The following is a 27,118-nucleotide window of genomic DNA, read 5'->3' on the forward strand; positions in this document are numbered from 1 at the left end:
GTTCTTAATGGTCTCTAATGTCATCATGTATTTATCTTCCACAGTATATTGCCAAAGTTTAGGGGACATGGTCTTCAAGATACAAGGAAAAATTCTAAACAGGTATGTCTGAGATAGAGACTGGGAACAGAGGGAGTTGAAGGGACCAGCTGGTGGATAGGGGACTCTGTTCTTACCACCTTCAGCCTAGTTAGCTGTCTTAGTTTCTATGGATCTGGGCTTCATTCTGTGCTGCTGACTGAAAATATATACCAGAAAGAAAAAAAGTCTAGCGATGATATTTTTTTCCCTCGGAGCTATTCCATGACCATTTTAACAGCCATCTCTCCTTTTAATGGCTTGTTATAAACTTTTACTGACTCTGGGCATGATACCTTCAGGTAAGAATCTGTCATTTATCCCAAGTTCAAGAGGGCTCACCTTCTACTGCCCCAAATCACAGAGTTGCTAGAGCACTTTATAGCTCAACTGAATCACACACAACTCACACCCCTGACCAAGTATTAGCCTTTGTTACTCAGACAGCATCCTCCTGCGGAACTGTTGGCCTTCAGACCTGACAGTGCAGCTACAGGCTCTCTCTCCAGCCTCTCTTGGTTCTTAAGGCTCCATCCTCAAAGCTCCCGGGAGTAGTTCTAGATTGTGTGCAGCTTTTATGAACTTTTGCTTCTGGACACAGGGTTGGTTATGTTCCAAAAAAAAATAAATAAATAAACTCACCATAGAGCATTTTCCCCATGACTAAGTATGCAAAAATAAAATTAGATTACCGACATTGCGGTTTACCACAGGTTGGAAGAATCATTTAATACAGCAATCAGGTTGTTCGTAGACTGCTTTCTAACTCCTCCTTTTGTGAGCTTGCGACTAAAACATCCCCTATCCATGAGAAATGGGGGAATCAAGCCCAAAGCTTTTGGACAATCTAGGGAAGCATTCTACCAACTAAGCCTCATCCCCAGACCTATTAACTAATATTACACAGACACCTGCATACACTTAATTAAGACTCATCTAATAATAAGACTGTTCGTGGCAATTTGAATCTTGTAAACTTACAGTAGCCTGAACAGACCCCCCCCCACCCCCACAGGCTAATCACTGTCAAGGAGGAAGGGCTCCCCAGCAGACTTTAAACAGCCCCAGCTAATGCGTTTGTTAGGTGATTACATCTTTTAATTGGTTTAGAAAAAACAAGATGCCCTATCAGCTCACTTACTTACTTAGACTCACGTAGATTCCTTAAGCTTCCCTGGAAACCATCAGACAGTAGAGCTATTAAAACAGACATCATCTGAGTGATTTATTAGGACTGTGTCTGATTAACACGAGTGTCTGATTACATCTCCTTTACATTTTTGTTCAAGTTTAAAATTGCATCAGCTGTGCTATAAGAACGAAGAAAGGACTTTTATCATCCACTCGTTCATCTGATTAAATGGTTTAAAAAAGACTTAGGAAAAATAAGCCCTTTCTGGTGGGTCTGATGTGAGCTCACTTGGGGGTAACAATGGCCCTTTTTTCTCATCTGGTTCTTTAACTTTTATAGAAAGATAGAAAATGTTTCCAGGATCCGCCAAGATTCAGAGATGTCCCCTCAGCTCACCTTAGTCCTATCTCAATTTCATTTTCTGCTCTTTCTTTTTTTCTTCTTTTAACCTCATTTTTACTCAATCTTTGTAAAATTTTGGGGGGTGTTTAAAATCATTCATATAGCATACATTCAATAGATGGCTGAAAGGCAGAGAAGTGACACGTTCTACTGCTAACAATGCAATCTAATGTTTCTTGAACTCTTGATGGTGGTTCTAGCCTCCATGGCACCTTTCAGATCCCAATGCAGCAATGTGACATAACTTACCAAGCATACAGCAATTCATTGGCACACGCTGCTTAACCACTTAGAACTCACTTTCTTCGAGATTAAGAGGAACTGGCAGCCTATGTGTAGAGTAGCCATGCAAGTAGGCACATTTAACCATGAGAAGCTTTGTTCTAGGAAATATCACTAGTGTGTTTTTAAGAACAAAGTTAATCATATGTGTTTCATGTATTTTCTTCGGTTCCAAATACTGCCGTATCCACCCGGCAAAATTCTGTTAATTTTTCCTAAGGGAGACCTTCCCAACCCTTGTAGGACAACAGAGTGTCTCCACCTGCAAACATTCTGCATTTTTTCTTCTAGTTCATGCATTATATTCTAGTGGTGCCTAAGGTCCCCATGTCCTTGTCTTCCACACAGATTATTAAAGCTGGGGGCACAATCTTCTTAAAGAAATTCCTAACACTTAGCACAGAAAAGATGGAAAGAAGGGAGGCAGGGGGTGTAAAAGGGAAGAGGAAAATAAATGAACCAACCCATCTTTTGGCTTCTCTCATGGTCTTCATCACTCCCAGAAAACCCCAACAGTGTACCATTGATCTCATTTACAAACTCTGCCAGTGTACTGATTAACAGTTCCCAAGTCTATCACCAAGCATAAAATAACAAGATATTAATTCACTCACAGCTGACTAATTTGCTTCCTATTTGATGATAATGCAAACTATTGACTAAGGCTGCTCCTTATATGTATATATATTTATATATATACATATAAATATAGGGCTGGAGATACCGGCTGCAGTGAGCCACCAAACATGAGTACTGGGAACCAAACTTGGGTACTCAGAAAGAGTAGTCCCCATTCTTAACATCTAAGCCACTTCTTCAGCCCACTAAATAGGTTTTCTGTGTTACAATGCAAAAAAAAAAAAAAAAAAAGAAACGAATCTACATTTCTTAATCTCTTATTGTTGGCCTTCTTCAGGCTGGCCACAGCTCGCATCTTCTCAGCCTTATCACAGGCCATTAGTGCTTTTAACTGTCAGCCCTTTGCCCAAATCTATATTCCTCCAATCTTTAAATCAGTAGAGGATACACTTAGCCCGGCATGCATGCAAGCTAAAAGTTCGGGAATTGTGGCTGAACCCTCTCACCACCATATTCAATCTCTTACCGACGCGTCTTTAGACTGTGTCCACACTATCTTCACCATGTCTACTTTGCCCACGGATTCCACTACCTACCCAAACCACCATCACTCATGGAGCTACCCTATCAGCTCCTGCACGGTCTCTCCTTGCCTCTCTACAGTCTACATTTCACACCGGTGTCAGGAAGAGCTCATATAGGCACAAATCAACTCGTATCTCTTCACGTCTTGAACCCTCCACATCTCGTTCCCTCCCGTGTAACCTGGCCATGTGGCATTTTTTATCTCAGGTTTCACCATTCCATCATCTCTCTCTATGTACCAGCCACCCCGGCTTTCACTACATCCTTCTGACACACAATCTTACTGACGTATGAACAGCACCACAATGCTTTTTCCCTTCAGCTTTGCCATGCCACTGTCTCTCAGCTCTTGGCAACAAATGGGTTATCATTCACTGTTGAATATAAAGTATATAAATATAAAGTAGCTAAGAGGTCCCTTTTACTGTACTTTTATCTGGTATTTTGGCTTGTTTTTCATTTGTATGATTGCTTTCTGTCTTCTTCGCTCTATTATAACTTTATGTCTAAAACAGGATGTGTAAGAAATAACTAAGGGAATAAATGAGAGAGTCAATGATCATGATTTAATGTCTGGGATGCCTTTTTTGGCAATAGTTTATAAGTCTAAATAAAAATGAAAGACAGCAGATTAGCCTCCCTCAGAATATGAAGTATGGACTGTATTTAACATTAAAATTTAATTTCTTGCACCTTTCCTAGGACCTACTAAATCATCTAACACCAATAATCAGGAAATAATAAATTTCTCTTGTGTTTCTTATAAATACACTAAAGTTTGAGAATGGCTGCTATAGAAGATGCAAAATCCTGTAAGCACTAACATGGAATCCATAGTTGAGAAAGCTCAAAAAAAAAAAAATGCCAGAATTTTATGAAATACAAAAAAAAAGAAGGTCAAAAGGATCAGATTCCCTACTTGGAAGGCAGAGGATGATGGCACTATGGATACAATACAGGCAGCTTGAGCACTGATGTGAGAAGGACTTCCCACTGAGAAACAGCATATAAAGTACCAGGCCTCCACTTCGTAGAAGACAATGCAAGCACGTTGAGAGTTAAAAAAGGAGGTAAAATGGAACTAAACTAAGAAAATTGTGTGCTTTCAAAGCCAGAGAGGGTATTGCACTATAATAAATGGCAAAGGTATTTTCATGACACTCCACAGCACAGGGGGCGAAGACAAATTTCTCTCATTTCTTATTGTCAAAACCTATCTTAAAGGCAGGCTGCTCCTGTTTATTTCATTGTGAAAGCCCCACGTTCACCTTAATAAATAGTTCTTTATGCACTGGATTCTTGAACTTGGCAACATCCCGGCCAGAAAAGAAATGTGGCACCGGAGCAATGCTAAGAAGCAATGAAGGAATGCCGGGGACCTAATTCGGGGGGAGATCGGCATGCAATGTCTCAGGTAAATAGTCACATTTTTGAAAGTTGTTAGGGTTCCCATAGTTCAGATTTATTTATAATTTGTAGGCTTTAGAGGAGAGAATCTAAACTTAGAACCAGATTTCTGTTTGGGTCAATACGGGCTGAGGCCAGTAAATTCTACTCAGAAGATGACCTCCTTAGACATGGAACTATTTTTGGCATATAAAAGCCCCTGTGTTTTTGTGTTATGGGAACCCTGATATTTAAAGTACCTATAAGACGAATACTCGAAAGTAAATCACACCTTCCCAGCGAGACTTGGTACGTATGTACAGAATGTTTCTCATTAAGTGCTTATCATTAAACAAGTTCTGCTTGTCCCTTTTCAGTTAATTACTATGCCAGGAGCAAAAACATCAAAGAAGAAAGGTCAGCAGTGATGGCAACAGGCGTTGGAACATGGCCGCATCTCCTGACAATGCCTGTGGTACCACAGCCACTTTGGAGACTCCAGACATTAGAGTCTGTCAGAGCTGAAAGCAATGTGTTAAGAGAGGCTAAGTGAGTTGTTCTGTAGGCTAGCGTGTTTGTGTTCTAAAATTAACAAGAACAGTGTTGACCTCAATATTTGTAAAATTAAAAAAACAATGAAAGTGTATGAAATTATTGGTTGAAAACATAGTTCCACAAAGTCTGTTCCACACAGTGGTTAGATATGAGCCTTAATAGCCAATTTCTTTGTAGCTCCTGTCCAGGAAGCTATGAGTCTGCGTTATCACTATAAATAGACAATAGTTAAATAAATAAGACAAGGTACTTGTCAACACGACTCTCTTACCAGTACTCCTACCCATGCCTAAAATATCAGCACATATCAATGAGGAGCATGTACTCACACATTAATGAGGAACGGCATTGCTTCACGGATGACTCTTCCTAGAGAAACTCCCAGATAGCAATTCTAGGTCAACAAAGACACCTGAAGAACGAGCCAGTTGGACCCTATAAAGCAAGTTGGCAGTCATCCCTCGGCAAATTTCACTCTTTGAGTAGCTGGAACCAACTTCACGTCCAGCCTCACATAACGGCAGCACCAGCTGTTGGAACTGTGCTAAAGTCAATCCAGTGGTTTTATGCCACTTTGACGAAATCCTTGAGCAAAGTAGCTTAAGGGGATAGGAAGCCCTTCCTGGATCATGACTTCTGAGAGTTCATCCTACAAGATGCATGTATGTATTTCCCCCATCACTCTCTATTCTATTGAGGCAGGGTCTGTCGCTTGAACCCAGGGATCACTAATTCTACCCCTCCAGTTTGCCCTGGGGAATCTCTTATTTCTCTTTGGCTTTCTAGTACTGGGATTACAGGTGGCCATCACAACTTGACTCCATGTTCCTGGTCTATAGCAGGCAGTACATCATGGTGGTGGGAGCAGAGACTTTTCATGAGGAGAGCCCAGAAACAGAGACAAACAGACAAGGGCATCAGACAAAATGTGGCCCCCTAAAGGAATGTAGCCTAGTTATCTATTTCCTCCTGATATACCCTAATTCCAAAATTTCCCAAAAGCTCTCCAAATAGCAAAGATACTTGAGGATCAAGCCTTCAGTACATAAATCTCCAGGGAACACTACATACCCACAACTCTAACCTAATAGACTAACGCTTCCCAAGAACCTCCTAAGAATCTATCCAGGTTCCTGGGGTACTAGTTTATTGCCACTGATGCTACAGCTTGGTCCACCTAGGTCATGTTCAGAGTGCAGGCAGAGGAGAGAAGAGGAAGGAATCCTGCCAGAGGTCGTGAATGTTGAGTCTGAAGTCTAAAAAAGAAAGAGATGTCTGTGTCCTTGGCTCTGTGGAATGGCTGACTTAAGAAAAAAAATGACAACACTCTCTGCCTTCATGTCAGTGCTCTGATCCTTCTATCATTTTTATCACTTTCTCCAACTTGGATAAAGATCTAGTTACACACTAAAAGGAAAATGTGTTTGCTTTCTGAAAGAGCTATATTTTTGTGCTTTTCTACATGTCAAGGGCACCTGAGATCAGAAGATATAAATAAGATTTAGAGTCCAAATTTATAAAAGACTAATATTTTACTTCAATCAAGTTTGGACTTAAAACTAAGTCACATTGTCCTGAAGGTATATTTTATTTTAATATAAAATTTACAAATTTTCTTGAGTGATAGATAATTTAGGTATATCACAATCTTGTAACAATAACCAACTACATATAATTAACATTTTAAAAACTTCAAATTTTAACTCTCCTTATTCTGCATTATTTTTAGATTATTAGCAAAGTAGTTATGGTCTGGTGTCTTAGGACAAAATCAATCTTAACTAACTTTGTTACTTGTTTAGTCCGTAATGATCCATATGCTTAGATAGCAAAAATTAAAAGCAACCTTCATTCCATACAGTTAATGATCTTAAAGTGTTCTTCTGCAAAAGATTGGAGTGCTTTTTATTAAGTATTTTTAAAATGTACTATTAGAGACACAAGTATGAAATAAGGAGCACTTCAATAATCTAGTTTAAAAACAATTCTCTCAGGGTCATTTTGCAAATCCAGTCTTTTATGTAAGGAAAAGTGATTTTGAGGCTCAGAGTATCTTTTGCTAAACATTTCCAATACGGGGCTTTCAGGTGTAAGAACAAATTCTTTCTTCAAGTTTAGATACACCCAAGAGATCAGAACATCCCCCGAATTGCAAACACACCAGAACCTGGTTAGGAGAGGGACAGACACATGCCGCAACAGAACTAAGTAGAGGCCAGGAACAAACAGCTGGAGCAGCTTTTCAGCTGCAGAATTTTCTTTCTGTCTTTCCCTTTTGTCTTCCCTCCCTTCCTTCATTTCTTCCCTCTTCCTTCATTTCCTTGCGTGTGCCTACGCATGTTCGTGAAGTGTGTTCCTGAATCATGTTCACACATGTGTTTATACAGGCGGTGGTGGAGGCCCAAAGTTTGACATTTTGTATTTCCCCCATCACTCTCCATTCTATTGAGGCAGGGTCGGTCGCTTGAACCCAGGGATCACCAACCCTAGCCATCCAATTTGCCCTGGGGAATCTCATATTTCTCTTTGCCTCTCTAGTGCTGGGATTATAGGTAGCCATCACAGCTGCCCAGCTTTCATGTGGATTCTGAGCATGCAAAGTCTAACCCTCATGCTTACGAGGCAAGGATTTTACCCGTGGAGTCCATCTAGTCAGTCATTATTTCTACATTTTCAGAGATGGAGCTCTGGTCACACTCACTAGACAGCTGTTCTACCACTGAGCTACATCCCGGCCCATCACTCCATTCTTTAACTTGCTGGAGCATTTCTATTATTGAAACTGCCTGTGCATTAAGATTTAAAGAAATGTTAACAAAAAAAAAAAAAGAAAATAGCACGAAAATGTGTAACGTATTTTAACAATTCAATATTGACTTTCAATCTTGGACAACCCTCGTTGAAAATATTACAGGCTTAAATTTTAGACCGTTCACACAGGCACGTACAGAGCACACGGCTCTCTACAGTGCTGGTGTTCCCTGCTCTCCCGGGGCTCTCCACTCTCACATCCCACGGCCCTGCTCTAGCCAGTTTCTTTGCCATGAGTTACGTCTCGAGTGCCATCCTCCCCTGCAGCCAGAGTGACTTCTCTAAAATGCCTTTTGGTCATGCTCTTCCATCGCCAAACCCCATCTCAGCTTCTCAGTTTCGTAGATGTGAGTCAGTCGTGGAAGGCTCCCCCCCCCCCCATTGAAATCAAGAAGGCGGTCACCTTCTGAACTCCACATCCTACTACACTCTCCAACTCCGGGTCATCACTGTGCACTTGAATTGGGTCACACCATGCCTTGGACCTGGACTGTTCTCACTCTCTCTACCTGCCCACCAAAATACCTGTATCTTTTTCAGAACCTACTCAAGAGGCTCTGGCCTCCTTTCCTTGTGTGTGGGTTTACCTTCCTTTTACAGTATTTGTAATGACTGCTGCCTCCTCTTCCTACAGGAATTTACTGGGAGGTTTGTTTGTTTGTTTGTTTGTTTGTTTGTTTGTTTTTAATTTGGTTTGGTTTACTTTGGTTTTTTGCATTTGAATTCTTGATACCCAGAGCTCAAAGAAGCTTGATTACTATGTTGAACCATATTTTTTAAATTTTTATTTAGTTCACGAGTTTTTAAAACTTCTTACCAAATCACTTTTGCACTCTAAACTATCATCACCTTAAAAAAAAAAAAAAGAAAAACAAACAAACAAAAAAAAATCATCCCCTTAACCTTGGCTGATGAACATTAAAATGGGGTCAGCTTAATCATTAATAAACTACATTATGATCTAAAGGAAAATTGCCTAAATTTCAAAAATTATCCTTTTGGGGCCTGGAGAGGTAGACTAGTGGTTAAAAGGGACTTGCTGATCTTGCAGGGGACGCCAGTTGGCTTCCCAGATCCACGTTTGGCATCTCACAACCTCCAATGACTCCAGCTGTGGAGGAGCCAACACGGCCTTCTGGAACCTTGGACACCCATAGGCACCCGTACATAAACACACACACACCGCCCACATACAACCCCACACAGCAGTTCACAAATTCTTTGTGAGTGTAAACATCTCCCCAAACACTTCTGCACTGCCCTTCCCATACATGGCTCCATTGCCCTTTCAGCACAGAGAGACTAACACTTTGAGTCTTTGTTTAATTTATGTTATTTCTCTCTTTGTTTTTAAAATCTGCATTATTTGTCCATGTTCCTTGTTCATTTCAAACACGCAATGTCTCTCCTACATTAAAATGACTTTTATGGGATGCCCTGACAACCCCAGCACAATCTGTCATTTTTCTGCCTAAAAATACATTTTTAAGTTACAACCTGCCTCAAAGTGATTTTGGAGATAAGTACATGTGGAGGTTATAGATTCTCTACCAGATTAGAGAATCTGTGTTTAAGTTGTTCACTGGGCATTTATTAAATAAAAACATTTCCCTGCATCTTCTCCAGGGTTTTGGTAAAAATAAATAAATAAATAGATCGATAGATAGATAGATAAATAAATAAATAAATATGAGGCAAATTGATGTCCTGCCGTCAAGAGGCATACAATCTGTGTGTCTATTTTGTTAAAAGTCTGTCTGCCTGTTTATCTATGTCTCTTTATCTATCTGTTTGTCTATCCATCTGTCTGTCTGTCTGTCTATCCATCCATCTACCTACCCTTCTAATAGTGCCTCTTGTAAAAACAGAATGGATCTATTTATGACTTTAACTGCGCAGAAAATAGTTCTAATGAGAACACAAATTCACTTCTGTCTCTGTGAGAACACTTCACCGAAAAAAAGGAAACATTTTGTCACATTTTGTTTCCTTAAATAACTCATTTGAGATCTACTCCTCTAATAATTTCTTTATGATGAGCCTCCCTTAACCTCAGAAGAACCCATGGTGATCTTTCATTTCATAGCATCTACATTGATCCTTGAACGGCTCCCTGGAACTATTTCTCAGATAATACAGTCATTTTATGTCCATTTATTTTTTTTTCCAGCCTAGCTGGAAGAAGAGCCATCTACAGTTTGAGGTCTCATTTAGTGTCTTCCATCAAGGAAACAATGATAATGGTCCTGGAAATGCACAGGCTTTTACAATGCACAGCCCTAAGCATTTAATATTTGAATGAATGTTCTTAAATGGTTATCCTTTGATCTGATCAGAATTATTCTTGGCAACCAATGGACGTATCTGTAAGATGGAATTTGTCCATTAATGACAAAAGGTTTCTAAAGATCTTTTAACATGAGATAAATAAAGTAACAGATCAAAAGAGGACAGTGATATTTTCTAATAATCACTTTGAAAGAGCTATGTCAGGTCGTCATTACCTGCTCAATAATGGTGCAGGGGATTGCTAATGGCTACATCTGTAAGAATCACTCACAGTGCGACAAGATAGTCCTGCTATCTTCTAATATTAAATGTGGAAATAGTCTTTAAAGAGAAAACAATGCCTTTTTTAAGCTATCAAGACTTTAAATTACTAAAAGCATATTTTGATACTTGAGTTTTACTCATTTTTTTTTCTCCTGAGGGTAATATTTTTAAGCCAATCTCAAAGGAAAAGCTGACAAAACAGTAGATTCCTTGATCTACTATGAGCATCTTTCTTTTATGGGACATAAAATGTTAATTCTTTAATGTTGTCATCCCAGCTCTTAGCATTTTATTTGTTGTCTGTCAGCAAGGTCATTCTTTATGAAACCAGTAATACCATTCAGGAACAGAAAGAAAAACATCTCTTGAAGCTCATCCCAAGGAATCTTAAGGTGGCACCCAGTATTTGTTTCTAAAACACAGGAAAGGGAAATGTCATCTTGCTTGTCATCTTGATTTGCTTATGGACTTGCCCATTCAGGTAGGATTACCTGAGCATCTACCTTGACTAGACGCTGTATCAGGAAGGTGAAGTAAAGCCCAAGAGCTCATCACACAAAGAAAATTTCTGTGTAGTGCGGAATATATCTCTGGAGCTGCCTCTACTGTGCCCTAGGACACGGAATCTCTACAACACGTTGTCAGTTTTAATTAAACGATGCTTTTGCCCTCTGGGAACATTCCACTCTTCCTGCAATGCCATAGCTTCTCCTACCAGGAAAAGTCTCTGTTGTGTAAATGTGTGAAAAGATAGTGTGGAGGAGCTGGAAAGATGGCTCAGAGGCTAAGAACTCTACTTGCACTTCCAGAGGACCCACATTATTTCTAGCACCCACATGGCAATTGACAACCATTTGTAACTCGAGCGCCAAGAGATCCAGCACTCTCTCTGGCCTCATGGGTATTGCACACATGTGATGCCCAGTTATACATGTCAAGCAAAGCACCCGTATATGTAAAAATAATAATGGAAACAAAATGAAGCTGCCCTCAGATACTTCCATTAGAAAATCTTAAAATCACCCCTTATATTTTAGGCAGAATCAGAACTCTCACACAGCATGCTTTCCCATATCATCCTATGGGATGTTATTTCTGAAAGGAAAACAAAATAAAACAGAACAAAAAAAAAAAAATCAACCAAACAAACAAACAAAAAAAATCAGACCAAGCAGATATTGCTGGCTGTAGAGTCTGCGCAGTTGGTTGGCAAAGTCTTTCTCACACAAGCATTGGACCTGAGTGCAGATCACCTACACTATCTGTCTATACTTGCAGTACTGGGGAGGTAAAAAGGGGAGGATTCCAGGGGCCTCCTCACCACAAGTCAAGCTGGATGAGTGAATTCCAGGTTTCAGGGAAAGATACTGTCTTGAAAAAAATAAAGTGGAGAACAAGAGAGAAAGATGCCCAAAGTCACAAAACCCCAATAACAGAGTTTCGATTTAAATGGAATAAAATCAACCCTCTGAGTAGATGCCGCCTGTACACATGCTTAACCACAGGGACGCGTCCATACAAAAATAAAAATATGTGTTCTCAATATCACTGATTATACATTCACATTGGTGTTGACTATTCTCAGGTAATTTTTGTTTTAAGAAACTCACTAAAGTTCAAGTATATATGCGGGTGTAAGACATCCATTGGATGAGCCTAGGTACACTTGTATGTTATGGAATGCAGTAGACTTGTCTAAAAGCAGGTTTCTTTGTATGGTTACCATGCAACCGGAAGGTGCCAGCCATAATATAGTAACCACCAACTGCGTGAGCAATTCAGAAATCCAAACTCAAAATCATGCCCTGTACATTGTTCTGTTTTCTTTCTTCCTTACATCTGGCTTGTTAATTTCTTGTCACAAAGACCCTCTGGTTTGTATCTTGGTTGTATAACACTTCCCCTGGCCAGCAATCGATGTAGCTTTTGCACATTTAGCTCTGATAATCTTTGTGTTGCATTTCTACATGCCAAATATGCAATATGCATTCTGTACTTAATATTATATGGTATTAGGGTTTTCTAGAAGAACAGGCCTTGTAATATATACAATGGGATTTTATTAGACTGCCTTACAAGTGTGGTCCAGCTAGTCCAACAATGGGTGTCTACCCACAGAGATTCCAAGAACCCAGTAGCTGTTCAGTCCATTAGTCTGGACATCTCAGCTGGTCTTCAGTAGATGCCAGAATCCTGAAGAAGTAAGCTCTAATTGGAATGGACTCGCCAGCAAGCATGAGAGCAAACAGAAAAAAAAAAAAAAACAGTAAGTTTCTTTCTTCTATATTCTTTATATAGGCTACCAGGAGAAGGTATAGCCCAGATTTAAGGTGACTCTTTTACCACAGAAGATCCAGAGGTAGGACTTCCCACTTCGAGTGATTTAATTAAAGAAAATCCTTCATAGGCCGACCCAGCTACTAGGGTTTTAATTAATTACAGATATAGTCAAGGTGACAACCAAAACCAGCCATCATAATTACATTATGGGTCAGATAATATTTTTAGAACTTTACAAATATAAATCCACACAGAGAGTATTTGTATTTTTTTCAGAAGCAAGTTTTGCAATCACAATATACCTAAAAATCTTCAATTAAAAAAAAAAACAGGCTGAATACTTCTGCAGTAAATATCAGGAGTCACACAAAGTATCCATCAACAGATGAATGGGTAAAGAAAAGAATACATACTCCAAGGAGTTTTACACAGCCACAAAGAAATTGAAATCATGTCACCTGCTGGAAAATGGAAGAAACTGGAGATTACAATAAGTCATCTCAGTAAAATATCACATGTTCTTCTCATCTGTGATCCTTAGAATCTTTATAGACATATAAAACTATTTATATGTATTTCACGAAGCATTAGGGAAACTAGAGAAAATAATGAGACTAGCAAAGGAGGAAAGAGAGCAGGCACTAAGAGAAAATTATACAGGACTGAGTATGGTCAAGTATATGATGCATTTGAAAGAAATGTTCTATGTACAATGATTATATGCTAATTAAAATGAAAGATTGTAGTTGACCACTGAGCATTCCTATGTCAGCGTCTACCACATTAATTGCTGCTCGCTTTTGCATTTAAAAAAACTTGTGTGTAATAGTAACTGTAATGAATATTTATGATAAATGACTCAAAAAAGAGTAGATCATTATAGCTATTGATTGAAAGAGAAGGGGGCAAAGACATTTAGAGAAATAATATTTCAATTCCTGAAAACAGTTTTCAGTAAATAAGTATGTGTATTTTTAATTCAATGCTTTGTCAGAAAACTATTTCAAGTAGAAGTTTCGTGTCCAAAGCAATTCAACAATTCTACACCTCAGGAAAGGTAAGACAATGGAGGTTGGGTATGTTTTAGGTGGCTGTAGAGGATGTGACAGAAAGAACTGTGAAAGAAAAGTGACCCTGTGTGCTTCATGTAGTAGCAGCACATGAAGTCTGCCTTTGTGTGTGGCCTGCAGGCTCATTCATCTCAGGGAGTATCAGATTTTCCTCCCTTCCTAGACTGAGTAATATGTCATGCTAGGTTTTTATACATTTGGTAATGAATTCATCTGCAAATGGACATTGGGTTATTTCCCTACTCCAGCTGCTGTGAATAACTCAGTTACAAACACATTGCTATTCACAGAATGTGCCCAGAAATGGGTGTGTCATATGGCAATCCTGCTTAAATTTTTTTAATTTATTTATTTTACTTTACATGCTGATTGTACATCTCCTCCAGGTCCCACACCGTTTTCTTTCTTTCCCCTATTCTCCCTTCCCTACCCCTCGGAAAAGAGGGGTCCCACCCCCACCCCAGCACATCAGGTCACATCAGGACTGAGTGCATCTTCTTCCCCTGTGGACTGGCAAGGTAGCCCCACCATGGGGAAGTGATCAAAAAGCGGCATCATGTCAGAGACAGCTTCTGCTCCCCTTACTAGGGAACTCCCATGAAGACCAAGCTGCCCGTTACATACATCTGTATAGGGGACGTAGTTCCAGTCCAGGCATGGTCGTTGGTTGGTGCTTCAGTCTCTGCAGCTCCCCCTCAGCCTAGGTTAGCTGGCTCTTTTGGTCTTCTTGTGGCACTCCTGTCCCCTCCAGGTCCTTCTAGCCTTCCCCCTACTCTTCCACAAAACTCCCTGCACTTCACCCTATGTTTGACAGTGAGTCAAGCATCTGTTTCAATCTGCTGCTGGGTGGAGCCTCTCAGAGGACAGCTATGCTATGCTTTCATCTACAAGCATAGCAGATTATCATTAATAGTGTCGGGGGGCTGGCTCTTTTCCACGAGGTGGTTTTCAGGTTAGGCCAAGCATTATTTGAATATTCCCTCAGTCTCTGCTCTATGTTTATCCCTGCATATCTTGTAGGCAGGGTAAATTTTGGGTTGAAGTTTTTGTGGGTGGGTTGGTGTCCCCCCTCCCTTCACTAGGAGTCCTGTCTAGTTAGATAGTGTCCTCTTCAGTCTCCATGACCTCTGCTACTAGCAAACTTGTACAACCACTGTGGAAATCAATCTGGCCCTTTCTCAGAGAGTTGGGAATACCTCAAGACCCAGCTATACCACTCCTGGGCATATACTGGAAAGAATATTCCACAATACAACAAGGGCATTTGTTCAACTATTTGTTCATAGTAGCTTCATTCATACTAGCCAGAAACTGGAAACAACCCTCATGGCCCTCAACCAAAGAATGGATGCAGAAACTGTGGTATATCTACACAATGGGATACTACTCAGCTATTAAAAACAAAGAAATCATAAAGTTTTCAGGTGGATGGATGGAACTAGAAAAATCATCCTGACTGAGGTAACCCACCCAGAAAGACACACATGGCATGTACTCACTTATAAGCAGATTTTAACCATATAACACAGGATAAACATATTGCAATTCACAGACAAAAAAAAAAAACAGTAACAAGGAGTACCCAAAGGAGGATGCTTAAATCTCACTCAAAAGTAGAAATAGAATAGAAAGCAGAAGAGGCTGAGGAAAAGGAACAGGATAGGAAAAGGAGTATGTAGAGAAATCTCAGTGGAGATCAGACCTCTGAAGAGTGCGGGTGGGAGGACAGAGGGCTTGCAGAGAAAAGAGAAACTATTGCCAGGGGCATCTCTGTGACAAACTAGAGACCTACAACAGGGTAGGCTCCTGGGTGGATACAGGGGTGACTGTGTTTAATTTTTTTTGAGGGATCCTCATACATCAGTATGATGTCTTCAAAGGACTACTGTAGTTGATATATTGGCAACATAGCTTAAATGTAAATAACCATTATGCAAATGTTTTTGTACTGATTTTAGCAAAACAATTAGAACAAAATTCATGCCCAGGTCACACCAAATACTTATTGTTGGCCAGTGTTGGTGTTTCCAGACCAAGATGTCCACAGCTGACTGTGCTGTTCTTTTTGCCTGAAAGCTGCCCAGTGATACTTTCTCTGATTCAGAAGTGTTCGCTCTGCATCAATGGAAGAAACCTAAAGCAGGTCATCAACTGTGAAGTCCATTCAGAAGAATTTCCTTTGTCTTCTCTCTTTATTTCTTCCCTCACACAAGCCAGCAGTAATGGTAGTTACATTGTGACCTGTGAACTTATCTAGAAGTGTGTTTTGCAATAATTTCCATTCACGTTTTTATGGGAATGTGGACCTTAGGTTGTCAGAAAACTTTCATCCTTTGAGTATAGGATTGCCTGTGACGTTTTCAGTCATTTCCCTAAATGTTTTCATGAAAAGTACAAATTCCTCATATTTAACGGGTCTTTTTTAAAGATAATTTTTTGTATCAAAAGCTTAACTTAAGTATTCAAAATCTATTGTGCTTAAACTTTTATAAGAATGACTTTGGCCCTCAATGTTGTCGTAATGAGCTCTTTTGCACGTTTCATTAATCACCAGACTGCTTTTGTAATGGCAAAATAAGAAGTTGAACAAAATCCTACTGAAAACTCTCTTTAGTTTATTTGCTCGTTAAGCTGAAGCTCAATGATGACCCATACTTTTGTGATCTTTGCCTAATTTACCTAATTCAGAAAAACACATAGCATTGTGCTTTTTATAGAGGGATAAATTTAGGAATAATATTCTCAAACTGGAGCCATGATGGTGCATTGCTCCAAATCTGAAATCTGCAAAGAATAACTCAACTCGGTCTTTAACTCTGTAAGTTCATGTGTTTGGATCAAACTTAAATTTCCTTTTAGGGAGTCTCACTAATAAAATTCAAACCAGGAATTTTGGAGTTGAGAGAATGGGCTTGTCATTTTAATGAGTGTAGTACAAAAAAGATACTAGCATTCAAATAAAATTTCCTATCAAACACTCCAAGCATAGTGTTCCTGACAAAGCTGGAACATTCCAAAATAGCTGAAGATGTTCCTAATGCCTTTAAAAAACACCAAAGCAATAACTTTGCTGCTACTTTATAATCTACTGATCTTATTTCCTCACTGTGGCTTGTATTCAACTAACTAGCCATATTCCTTTGACTTTGAGTAAATGGATTTATTAATGTAGCTATGAAAATACACAAATAAAATAAGTGCAACTTATAAAGTAGAGCAATCAGATGAACAAAGACTCAAACACTACATGCAGGGACAGAAAAATCCAAGATTTGTAATAAATTGAGGCTGGAATTTGATATTCTTTAGTATTTAAAATTATGTGTCAATGTGTATGTCAGCTGTGGGCTTATGCATGAGTGCAGTGCCGAAAGAGGCCAGCAGAGGGGAATGGCGTCTCTGGAGCTGGAGTTAGATGCAGTTTTGAGTCACCCAATCTGGTACTGGGTACCGAACTCCACACTCTTAAAAGTAGTGTGTACCTTTAACCACTGAGCCTTTCTCCAGCCTCAAGCTGAGGTTCAAAAGATGAATTAGACTGTGCAAATATAATTGTCGAAACAGAAACAGGACCTGAACTCAAGTAATGAAAAATGTATGTAATGCTGCTAGTTGACTGTAGGTGGGGCTCAGCAGTAACTGGGAATATAAAAGGAGAATACACTCTTTGGGGGTACTCAAATCAACAAACTGAAATAAGCCTCTATTTTTTTCTGACAACTCCATCGTCCTGCTAGGCTCACTCATGGCTTTGTATCCCACTGAACAATTTCTTTTGAAATTATTATTATTATTACTATTACTATTATTCTGTCTATGTGCAGGGACCAGTTGTGTGCAGAGAACAGATCTGGGGAGCTGGTTCTCTCCTTCCAGAGCGGGTCGGGCAGTAAGCGCTTTCACTCAGTGAGATATCTGTATGGTCCCATTACGCAATTTCATGTCGCCAGTCTGCTATCCTCTGACATTTGAAATGCTGATGGATAAAGTCACACAATGAATGACCTTCAAAGAACTTTGATAATTATCTGGTCTGCCCTCTGTCAGGAGGATATACAATCCATTTAAGTCTAAATACCAATTCTCTAATTTTTGAAAATCTTGAGAAAATTGCTGCTGTAACTCTTCTGGAGGTGACTTAGAGCACATACAGTTTCTACTTGGCGCGCCCCTGAACTCAAGGCACAACCTACAATTTTGCTTGATTTTACTAGGTTAGAAACTATTTGTTTTAGAACTTTCACTTTTCTTTGTTCCTCAAAACTGGTAAACTGATTTGAGCACTTTAAAATTATTTTTTATTAAATTTTTTTATATAGTACATTCTGGTCATATTCTTCCCTCACTCCTCACACACCCTCTCTTCCCCAAATCACTGCCCATTCAACTGCTTGTTTTCTCTGTCTCTCTCTCTTCTTCCCTCCCTCCCTCTCCTGTCTTTCTGTCTCTCAAAATACTTGAAAAACACCTGTACTGCTATTCTTCACAACTTCTAACCCAGGCATCATTTTATGATCCAGTGTGGACTCCTCGAAAAAGAAAAAGAAAAAGAAAGAAAAGAAATAGAAGCAGGTCTGACTAACACTGGGGACTGGATGATAACAACTTAAGCAAGGTGTGTGTGTGTGTGTGTGTGTGTGTGTGTGTGTGTGTGTGTGTATGTGTGTGTGTACATAAAGACTCCATTTTCCTCTTGATTTGAACATCCAAAATGTTTTATATCTGTAATCAGGTCCAAATGTATTTCCTACTTCGGACTTAACCAAAACTCAAAGGGGAGGGAGCTGAAAGTGTGTCACTCATGCAAGAAATAGCTTGGAAAAGGTTTTAGTGAAGAAAGAAATTTCACTACTGAGGCCAGTTAGGAGCTCAGATTGAGTTCTGCACAGGCATTTGTCATTGTCATATGTGGGTGTATTTAACAATTATGTCTCTATGGATTTACTTGATAAACTAATATCAATTTCTTTTTTTTTTAATGTGCATGAAGTGCTGTTTTTGACTCCTTAGCAGACAACTTGCGAAGCACGTTAAGTATGTAGCACAGGCTTTTAGTTTTTAAAACCATATCTACAATTTGCCTATCCAGTGGTTTGCTCATGTGGCTATCAGTAACAGGCAGACTTGATCTAATAATGGCTAATTATGCAGTTGTTTATCAGCTCATTTGAAACATTTTGAGATTCAGTCTAGCTCAGCAAATTACTGTGCTTAAGGCAGTTCTACATTCTAGAAAATTATAATATCCCCAGAAGGCAAAGAATTAATAATAAAAATCCTCTTTTGTAAAAGATTATCATTGCAGAGCAAATGGAGCGGAGTTTCCCTTTCCTGCTGCATTTAATATTCTCATTCTCCCCCGGCAACTTTGATGGAGAGGCAATGAGAAAGTCTGTTTTATTAACTTATTAAGAGGAACTCGTGCCCTTATATTGATTCTTAAAGCTGTTGCCTCTAAGAGCCAATAATCACGGGAGAACAAGATGGTTCAATTTGTTAACCCAGAATGTTTCGAAAGTGCAGTGGAGCCAAAATTTTCCCCTAACTCTGAAAGTCTGCTTATTTAAATGATCTAAGCCTTGGGTCATTCATCTGTAAAATGGGGATAATGACAAAGGCAGCCTTGGGAAGCGCTGAGGATCAAGTGAGATAACAAATTCAACATACCTAATAGGAAGACTAAAAATTTTAATTCAATTATGCCAGTTTGGTTTCTTCTTCTGGTTATTCTAATGACCATTACCTCTTGTGGTTCAGAAACCAAAGAAATACATTCATTTCATTTAACCATTTGCCTTTTGAGTCGTATCACATCTCAGTAGATCAGTCCACACATCAGGTAGAAACTTAGACGGCCCTATCCTAAAATGCTATGTTAAAACGCTGCCAACTTGTTTTGCAGAGCTAGCAGAAGACGAAGCAAACAAGCATGAGAAATATATTCCCCCCCCCCACTCGGTTTGGAGTGATGGCACTCTCATGGCAGCTGGGCTTGACAAAACGGTCCTTTCAAAAGCACTTGGTGTTTGTTCTGTTGAACTGTGCCAGAGTCTGAACACTTTCTCCATGTTTCAGGTCTTGCCATAGATTTTACCACCTTTGCTACCTTCACATTAGATAGTTGCACAATATTTTAAGACGAATACCTATTGAACTCTCGAGCTGCTTCAGCTGGAACGAATGAGACCATGTGCTTTACGAGCACAGAATATATACACCCCTACATGTATGTTGCCAGCCAGGTCCACCTTTTAACTTCCCGGTAAATTTAGTGAGCGAATTTTAGTTTATTCATACGCGCAAAGTTCTCAGTGTTTACACAGGCTACATTGTCCTCTGTTTATTCAAAGACTTTATTTAGGTGCTGTGTGCTTTCTCAGAAGCCGAGAGCTAAATTTTAGGACTGACAATGACTCCATTCTTTTCTTGTAATTCATGGTTTCTTTCTATCCCTCTCCTTCTTTTTCTCTTTCTTCATTTTTCATTCAGGAAAACAACTCATGTCCGAGACCTTTCAGTTCAATGCATAACAGATAGATGGTTTTAGCTCACTGGTTTTCGACTTGTGGGTCGTGACCCCTTTGGGAGTCAAATGACCCTTTCACAGGGGTAGCCTACGACCGTCAGAAAACACAGATGTTTACTTTACTGTTCAAAACATTAGCAAAATTACAGTTACAAAGTAACAAGGAAAATGATTTTATGGTTGGAGGTTCCCGCTTCATGAGGAACTGTAGTAAATGGTCACAGCCTTAGGAAGGTTGAGGACTCCTGCTTTAGCTCAAGAGGTTCCCGCAAGCTGTCCATGCCATAGGTGTGAGCCTTAGCAACACTTCCTTTAGTTCATAACCAGTGCCCAACAGTTTTCAATCTTTAAAACAGGCAATCGATTTTTCTTAAATTTAAAAACAGCAGAAAGGAGCCTATGAGAAGACTCAGCGGGTAACATCCCTTGCTGCCAAGCTTTCAGACCTGAGTTCAAACCCTGACGGATTCGCAAGGACTGTCATCTCCTCAGCTTGTCATCTGATATACATGATCGTGTGCTCATATTTATTATGCACAGAGAGAAGCATATATAATTTAAAAGAAAGAAGTAAACAGTGAAGAATAATCTGGTATCCTTTGTTGTTCCTTGGGTTTCCCAAGGGAAAAGGAAATCTATTCTAGTGGTGACATATGTAGAAAAATAAAATGGAAACAGTCAGGTTAAAATTTTAGAGGGCAGAAACTAACAATTACCAAAGTAGAGGGCAGGTAAGGAAGCAATGAGTCTAGTCTTGGGTTTTACTGTGTGGACCAGTAAGACTGGCATGCTAAAGGAGAAACTTTTGAAGGCTGTCCATCACTAGACGTTGTGAAAATAGGTTATTGTCATTCTATTTATTACAGAGGTAGTTTACAAAATGCTAACCTCGACGGGGCAAAGTGCTTTCCACCAAGGGTTTCCAGAATTCCCGTCGAGCCCATTGTCACAGACACTCCCCTCTCCATCTCCACCACCACAGCTGTGTTTGTGCTGTTAGAGCTTAATTCTTCTGTGTTCATGCCACCAAGATCACCATAATTCACCCTAATGTTACAGAATTAGCAGCCCCTGTTGTGGTGAGAATTAAACACCATCCGCATAGCATCTATGGCCTTTCACCCTTCACAGGATTTGCTAGGGCTGCCCTGGCTGAAAGATAAAAATGCACATACTCACATAGTACCAACTGCACTCTCTCAAGCTGGGGGATAAATGGAAAATTCCACTATCAAACTGTGTGTGTTGACCCCTTGGCAGCCAAATATTAGAAGTTCAGTCCCTCTCTCTGCCTTCCTCAAAAAAGCTAATTTCTTTTCATCCTGGGAAGATTTATGAAGAATTTTTGAGAAGCATCACTGCATCTTGCATATATAGAAGGCAAAGTGACATTGTTAATAGAAAGATAACAGCTCTTAAATTTCATTTGCAACCTCATCAGAACATTAACCGCATACTTGAGATATAAAGAAGAGGTGTGGGGAATTTGATGGGTCTTTGTCATATACTGAAGTCAATAAAAATGTGACAAGACCGCTGAATGACAGGATTTGGCAAGAACAAACAAATAACAGATAAGTCTTTATCAAAAGAAATGCACTTCCTTCCATCTAGTGCCCCTCACGCTGTGGAGTGCTGTTAATCATAAACGCTATAGAAAGCTGTTACCTCGACTCCACAGACCTCTCAGATCACAGCGCAATTAGTAACAATTAAAAATGTACTTCCTGACAACTAATATGTCAGGATGAAAAATGACAAACGGTAGATTTAAAAATACATGGAAAATAGGCATGCATAGGAAGTCACTGCTTATGATTCTTATATTTTTGACGAGACTGACAACGTGTAGTCCTGTGAGTTAATTTTTTTTCCTGCCTCGTGCAAAATCTGGGAAGCTCTTCTAATTACTTCTTCCTAAAAGCCAGTGCAACGAGGAACAGACTCACTTGTTTCAGCTCAGTTTCCGCAGGTTGACAGGCATTTGATATCAAAATTACTTGTAAGATGTAACTTCCTAAAAGGAAAGTCCTATTTAACACAAGAACTATCAGGTCTGAATCACAGTTGCATTTGCATTGCGCAGCTCCATTTTTATTGTATATAAAATTATGCCTATGGAGAGATTGAATGCCCACAGAGAGTTCATTTGAGGTATCCTGATAGCATCTGTCGTAGGTAAGAATGCTGAAGACGTTTTTATGACATCTTCAGAACTTGAGGATTGAATTACAGTTTTAGTAATCATCACTTCTCCTTCTCCAGTGTCACTTTTTGGTAATATATTGCATAGAAAAGACTTATGGTACCCATTTTATAAGCTCGCAATAAAAATATAACAACTGTTGTATTAAATTATTTAAGTTGTAAACCGTTGTGAAAAAAAAAAAAGGAAAAATTTTATCGACTTGCAGAATGAAAAAATGATTATGATGGAGAGAAAAATATATTGTACCGATTACTCCCAAGTTTTTTCCTGGTTTAGCATATTGTAAATCTTTCAGATCTCTTTCACATCAAGGTCTGAGGATGTGAGGTTCTCTTACTGACTGAATATTTTAAAAATGACCAATAGCAAAAGAAAAAAAATAGAGTCCATGTAGTTTGTTCCAGACTGACAATTTATTTAAACAGTATATAAATAAGCAAAAAGGTAATGGAAATTTAAGATTAAGTGAAGGAGATTACCTGTAAGAATCTAATAAACAGAAAATGACTGCATTCCTCTAGAAAAATTAGACTCCAGAGATGCTCTAAATTTTCTATTTTTCCCTTATATTGAATTATCTCTACTTTTTAACTGGCTATTTTGCTGCTATGTGGAAAAGATTCTAGACTGTTTTGTCTCCTCTGGAGTTCTCTATATTCAGTGCAGTAGAAGTTCCATTCTTGCAATGCCAATCTTCAAAAGCTTTTAGTCCATCTCCAGGCCTGCCCTGGAAATGGAGGTTCTTGTTCTGGCTTGGTGGGAATGACAGCATATTCCTCTCATCCCCTCTGCGTCCACAATTACTCAGCGCTAAAATATAGCTCCACCATCATTTGTTATTCAATCCTCATGACATCCATATTAAATATCATTCTGAATTTACAGATGAAGACGTGTAAGTTGTTCAAAGTCATATAACTTGAAACTCTGAGACACATGGCATTCAATACTTAAAACCAAGTCTGAGATTTTTCTGATACACACAATTCAATCTCTAAGTCCTCATGATCAGAAGTAAAGGATAGGATAAGAAGGAAGTTCATAAAGATTTAACAAATGAGCAACTTAGACCTTATGTGGGTCCTCTAGTAAGAGAAGTGAGGACATGGACTCACTTGCCAGATTTTAGATCACTTTCCCCTGGCAGGACTGCCTTGCCAGGCCACAGGGGAAGAGGACACATTCAGCCCTTATGCAACTTGATGAGCTAGGCTGGATGGGAAAGGGAGCTCCTCTTTTCTGAGGAAAGGGGGAGGAATAAGGGGGAGGGATGAGGGTGGAACTAGGAGGAGAGAAGGAATGGGGCTATAACAAGGATGTAAAGTGAATAAAAAATTATTTTTTTTAAATAAAAAGGAAGTACAAGATGAACCAAATCCTCTCTGGATTCTATCTTCTGTGCCACATATTTGTTAAATGCAGGTAATATGCTGGATTCTATTTAACTGTATAAAGATGAGTAGGATACAGTGTCTGTCTTTATTATCCATTGGGAAGCAAAACCAATAAACAACTGATGTTCAGTACGATACTGTAATTGAAATGTGGGCTAGGCATTGAGCAAGGAATTCTGTGTTCTCACTCAGTGATGGTCTACCTTACAGAGAGCAGCAGATCCTCTAGGGGGAATCCAATGTATCTTCCTCCTCAACTAAAAGGGGTTGTGAAGTAACTGTCTCCAATACTGAGGAGAAATACCACTTAGCTGAGCCAATGTCATCCCATTTCCCCAAAATCAAAGGTTCTTTCTCTCTCCTTCTGCACCTCCAGATTTATGGCCAGGCAAAACTAAGATCAGCGAAGAGCCATCTGTGTCAACAGTCTGTAATTGAAAGATAACTCTCGAGCTATTTCCCTGACGTGTGAAATCCAGGAAAGCAAAATGCTTGGCTTGCGTAGCACTTCCTAAATATTCACTTCTGATCTCATAGCAACAGGACACGAAAATAAATAACTATAGACATAGAGAGGGTTAATACTGTTTTTGTGGTTCCTCAAAACACCTGACTTCTGCCATTAAGAATTCTGTGGTGTTGGGCTTTGAACTTGTGGCCTTTGTTCATGCTAAACACTTTGCCACTGAGGTACGTCTCCAACCTATCATTGATCTGGCCTCATTTTATGATTTGGGGAAGTAGTAGAGAACCATACCGTGTCTTAAGCAATATCCAAAGATTGCAATGCCTCCATCTGAGGCATTCCACAGTGATTCCAGAGCTTACAGTCACAGTACATCAGTACTGCAGGTACCAGTCATTATTTGGAGGTTTTTAGATGTGTGCCTTTAATAGAAGAGTAAGAAACTGCAAACCCCTATTTAAAAAAAAAAAACTAAACTAAATAAAGCTTTATAAATTATCCGAAATGGATAGTGTCACTTTTCTTTAGTTTAAAGCAACCAAAAATTCTTTATTTCCTAAAAGGAAGCTAATGTCATTGGAATAAACATTAATTTTTCTGCCAAGAAACAATAAACAGGTTCGTGACCCTTAAAAACAGTGAGACTAGATATTGAAAGATCATTAAAATAAGAGATAGATGATAGATAGATAGATAGATAGATAGATAGATAGATAGATAGATAGATAGATAGATAGACTGACACACGTGTGTGTGTGTGTGTGTGTGTGTGTGTGTGTGTGTGTGTGTGTGTGTGTGTGTATCTTGAAAATGCAGGCTTCTAGGAGCTTCAACAGATAAGGGCTGAATGGATTCCTCCTTCGACCTGGGTGATGAAACCATGTAGCCCATGCAGGACACAAGCAGTGAGTGCGGGGACACTCACTGTGATTTCCCAGACTGACTTAAGAGCTTCTTTTTTTTTGTCTTTTTAAATTAATGTATTTTTTTATTAATTGCAATTTATTCATTTTGTATCCCAGCTGTGGCCCCCTCCCTTGTCCCCTCCCAATCTCACCCTTCCTCCCTCTTCTCCTTCCATGCCCCTCCCCCAGTCCACTGATAGGGGAGGTCCTCCTCCCCTGCCATCTGACCCCCAGCCTATCAGGTCTCATCAGGGCTGGCTGCATTGTCTTCCTCTGTGGCCTGGTAAGGCTGCCCCCCCTCAGGGGAAGGTGATCAAAGAGCCAGCCAACGAGTTCATGTCAGAGACAGGCCCTATTCCCTTTACTAGGGAAAAGACTGTGATTAAGTGAAAGATAATCTTCCAGCTCATGAAACAACATGGGTAGTAGTATTTCCCCAGGAACTTCATAGGATGGGTGAAGAAAACTAGCTTTGAATATTATAGCTTACAATTTAGAATAGACCTGAGAAGCAAACAAAGAAAGAGGATGTGTACATGTAGAGACCATTAAAGAATATTTGTAAAATTCTTCTACAAGGAAATGATATGCAATAGCTTAGGGGACCGAATAAGAGATCAGCTAGCTGAGACTGCAAGGAAATGTCATGTAGATAAAATATTGTCCAACCAGACAGCAACCGTTGCTGCTTACCATGGGGCTTTATCAATATGGACATATCTATGAATAATAAATACGACCACTGATTGTAAATAAACCTTCTGATAATGTCATAAGTTTTCACTTTGTACACCCACTTGGTAAATGGAAATTTCTTTGCATATGAAAGAGAACTAACTACTCTATGCAAGGTACTCATTAGAACATGCTGCCTTGTTTCACAGCAGCTCTCGTGAAAGGCTCACAAAACTTCTTAAAGTATTGCAAACACTGACCTGAGGGTAAAAGGCTCCTAGCCCAGAAATGGATCCCTAGAGCCATCCTGACTTCAATCTCTGACCATTGTGATTAATCCATGCTGACAAACCAGATGTGAAGCAATAGAAATTATCTGTAACAAGAAACTAATTGTATGCTTAGTTAAGTTTGGTGAGATTTTAGGGAGAAGACCCTATTGACTTTTGAAATCAAAATTCATATTACTTTGGGGTAATATGGCCTTGGGTTATAATAAATTATGGTTGTCTGCCTTCTCTCTTGGGTAATGTAAGGTCTGAAAGCTTCTAATCTGTTTATCCTCAGACTATAATCGTTCTTTAATTATTATTTACAAGGACTTTAAGTCTATTTACATAATGTAAGAAAAAAAACAGAACATGTAACTCTGCTATTTTCATATACTATCGCTGTTTTAATGAAGCAGCAAATCACAGCCAATTTCAAGGCACGTTTCAAGCTCAGCTCAAATGATGCCCAGGCTGAGAATAGTAAAAAGATGTCCCTGAAGTTGCATCATCTTCAGGATGCAGGATAACTCCAGTGTTAGAGAGATGCTGAGAGGCAAAGTAGGTGAACCAATGAACCAGTGTTGAATTTATATTGTACTTTTCACACAGGAAGATTATCTAGGCCTTCGCTACACCTACACAGGAATCCATGTGTGACATCTAACTCCTTTCACTTAATTTCCTTATGGACCTTTTTTTTTTTCCTGGAAAGGAAGATGGAAATTTTCAGCTAGCCACAAATGGACTGAGACCCACCAATCTCATCTTGCATTGAGCAAGAGTTTCAGACAGGGCTTGAAACTGAGCTGTATAGAAGAAAGAAAAGGGGAGGAAAAGAGGGATGGAGGGACAAATGGAGGGAGGAAAGAAAGGAGGGAGGGAGAAAGGGACGGACTGACAGACATAAAGAAAAAGAAAGAAAGAAAGAAAGAAAGAAAGAAAGAAAGAAAGAAAGAAA

At 39.3% G+C, this 27,118-nt stretch overlaps 1 pseudogene; it reads right to left on the bottom strand.

Moving 5' to 3' along the window:
* Positions 1 to 27,118, bottom strand: part of LOC129672951 (uncharacterized) — an 88,307-nt pseudogene that overhangs the window by 43,540 nt on the left and 17,649 nt on the right.

This window comes from Psammomys obesus, unplaced genomic scaffold, assembly GCF_907164565.1.
Source record: "Psammomys obesus unplaced genomic scaffold, mPsaObe1.curated_primary_1811, whole genome shotgun sequence".
NCBI lineage: Eukaryota > Metazoa > Chordata > Mammalia > Rodentia > Muridae > Psammomys > Psammomys obesus.